The sequence below is a fragment of the Rana temporaria genome, chromosome 3 (genome assembly GCF_905171775.1).
Source record: "Rana temporaria chromosome 3, aRanTem1.1, whole genome shotgun sequence".
In the NCBI taxonomy this organism is placed as follows: Eukaryota; Metazoa; Chordata; class Amphibia; order Anura; family Ranidae; genus Rana; species Rana temporaria.
This window is the reverse complement of record NC_053491.1, coordinates 461,276,908-461,280,063: the sequence shown is the minus strand read 5'-3', so window position 1 is coordinate 461,280,063 and position 3,156 is coordinate 461,276,908. Positions and strand designations below refer to the sequence as shown.

Below are 3,156 nucleotides of genomic sequence, written 5' to 3'. Positions count from 1 at the left end.
GGCTCCATAGCTCAGGGGTTAGAGCACTGGTCTTGTAAACCAGGGGTCGCGAGTTCAAATCTCGCTGGGGCCTAGCTTACTTTTGGCAACTGTATTTCGCATAGTAAAAGAAAATTGTATCAAATACCATAATTTTCCCTTCACTGGGCCAGTCCGATACATGTCACAGCATCCTGCCATGATTTCACCAGAAAAAATGGAAAATAGTCTCAAAAACTTACCCCAATTTTCCTTTCTTGGCACCAGTTTACAGCAGCATACTACCCCATGTATTGCCATGCTTGGGCCAGGAAAATCAGTTTCTTGAAAAGTCCACAGGAATGTTCAGATTGTAAATGATAAAAAGGCCTTTAGATTACGAAAAACTTGACTTTCTGGAAATATTGACATAGGAATTATCAACTGGAAACACTAACAGGACTCTGTGTTGAAGCAAAATTAAATTTGTGGTGAAATGTGATATCTTGTGAATTATAAGATGCAAATTTGATCTTGTATTAGGAAACTACTTTGTTTGTATTTGGAATCTTATGTAAGCCCTGGATGTCCGTCAGACTTTCGCAAAAGTGACAGCCGGGACTCCGGCAGCTGCTCCAATGTACAATTACATGTCATTCATATGTAGACAAAGGGATGGCCTTTCATCAATTAAAGTTAAAGTAACAAAAAAAAAAAAAATTGATTAAAAAAATGTTTTTCTATTTACCCCTTATTAACCGCTAATTTTACCCTAGTCAGCCCTTTTTTTTCCTTCCTACCCTTTTTTCCCCTAGCTATTATTTTTCAAATGAATTTCATAGTCTCATAGTCGGTAAGGCTGAAAAAAGACAATAGTTCATCCAGTTCAACCTGTGTAGGTGTTATGTGTGTCAGTGTCTATAATGATTTCCCATATGCCTGTATGTTGTGTCCATTAAGACGTATATCTAAAGCCTCGTACACAATCGGACAAACAAACTTTTCTGTGGCATTTTGTTTCGAAGGGCGTTGGCCGTGAACTTGGTATGCATACATACGGCAGGACTTTTTCAGAAAACGTTCCCAAAATCACGTGGTTTTTCAGCTCTTTACCACCACCCTTTGGTTAACTTCTGTATTGTTGTCTGATGTTTTGCATTAGTTCTGAGCATGCGTGTTTGTACTTTGGACTTAAGTCCGATGGATTTCTGTTGTCAAATTTGTTTATTGGGGTCCGATGGATTTCTGTACACATGGCAGGATTTTGCACCATAGGACTTTTGTTGCAGGAAAGTTTGTCCGTTTTCAGAGTGAACTATTGTCCGATGAAAACCAAAAAAGTTTGTCCGATGGAGCGTACACGCGGTTGGATTTTTTTAACCACTTAAGACCCGGACCAATATGCAGGTAAAGGACCTAGCCCCTTTTTGCGATTCGACACTGCGTCGCTTTAACTGACAATTGATCACCTCTGCCGGTTTTATTTTTTTTGTGCTATAAACAAAAATAGAGCGATAATTTAAAAAATTCAATATTTATACTTTTTGCTGTAATAAATATCCCCAAAAATATATAAAAAAACATGTTTTCCTCAGTTTAGGCCGATACATATTCTTCTACATATTTTTGGTAAAAAAAATCAGAATAAGCGTTTATTGATTGGTTTGCGCAAAAGTTATAGCGTTTACAAAATAGGGGATAGTTTTATGGCATTTTTATTAATATTTTTTTTTACTAGTAATGGCGGCGATCAGCGATTTTTTTCATGACTGCGACATTATGGCAGACACATCGGACACTTTTGACAAATTTTTTGGACCATTGTCATTTTCACAGCGAAAAGTGCTATAAAAATGCACTGATTACTGTGAAAATTACAATGGCAGTGAAGGGGTTAACCACTAGGGGGCGCTAAAAGGGGTTAAGTGTGTCCTATTGTGTTTCTTACTGTAGGGGGGCGTGGCTGGACGTGTGATGTCACTGATCGTCGTTCCCTATGACAGGGAACAGATGATCAGTGACAAGCCACAGAGAAGAACGGGGAAGGTTTGTTTGCACTCACCTCTCCCCGTTCTTCAGCTCCTGTGACCCGATCACCGACGACGATTGGGTCCGGGGGTCCCGCAGGCGCGGTCACGCGTTTACAACCCACGGCTGGGCTCTTGAAGGTGACGTACCTGTACGTCCATATGCCCAGCCGTGCCCTTCTGCCTTATATCGGTGTGAAGGGGTCCTTAAGTGGTTAAAGATATCCATACTCCCTGCATCCACCACCAATTGTGGGAGAGAGTTCTGCATCCCTTTTACCCTAACAGTGAAGAACCCCCTACGCAGTTTAAGGTTAAACCGCTTCTCCTCCAGTCTCATTGTGTGGCCTCCGTGTCCTTTTACACTCCCTAGGACTGAATAGTTTATTTCTTATGCTGGGATCCCCATTGACATATTTGTAGATTGATATCATCAAGCGTCTTTTCTCCAGCGATAATACATTTAGTGTTTGCAGCCATTCCTTGTAATTGAGGTCCTCCACTCTCCTTATTAGTTTTGCTGCCCTTCTTTGGACTCTCTCCAGCTTCAGCACATCCCTTCAGAGGGCTGGTGACCAGAACTGAATGGAGAACTTCAGATCTGACCAGAGATTTATAAAGTGTCAGAATTATAGTTTTGGAGTATATCCCTTTTTGTATGCATGCTAATATTCTGCCTGCTTTGGTAGCTGCATGCTGTTGCTCAATCTGTCATCTATAAGCACCCCTAGATCCTTCTCTATCCTTGATTCCCACAGCTGATCCCCAGCTGGTGAATATTTTTCATTCATTTATTTTGCCCCCAAGTGCATTACTTTACATTACTCAACATTAAACCTCACATGCCATTTGTCTGCCCACTCTTTAATTATGTTCAGGTCGTTCTGCAAACTTTCTATGTCCTGATTTGAGTTTATTACTCTAATTATCTTTGTGTCTGAGACTGAGACTGAACTAGTTATCCCATACGCTATATCATTTATGAATATGTTGAATAGAATTGGTCCCAACACAGAACTTTGGGGTACACCACTCGCCACTCCAGACCAGTCTGAGTACATGTTATTTATCACTACCCTTTGGACCCGTCCCTGTAATCATTTTTCTCAAATCGTCTTCCAGGACAGCACCCTGAGAGATGACTGGCTCCACCTGACAGGAAACACAATCA

The 3,156-nt window shown here is 40.9% G+C and overlaps 1 non-coding gene across 1 annotated transcript; it reads left to right on the top strand.

Annotated features, from left to right (window-relative positions):
* On the top strand, positions 1-73 carry TRNAT-UGU. Its single transcript has one exon. It is a non-coding gene; the product is annotated as a tRNA-Thr (tRNA).
* Positions 74-3,156: the final 3,083 nt, after the last annotated feature.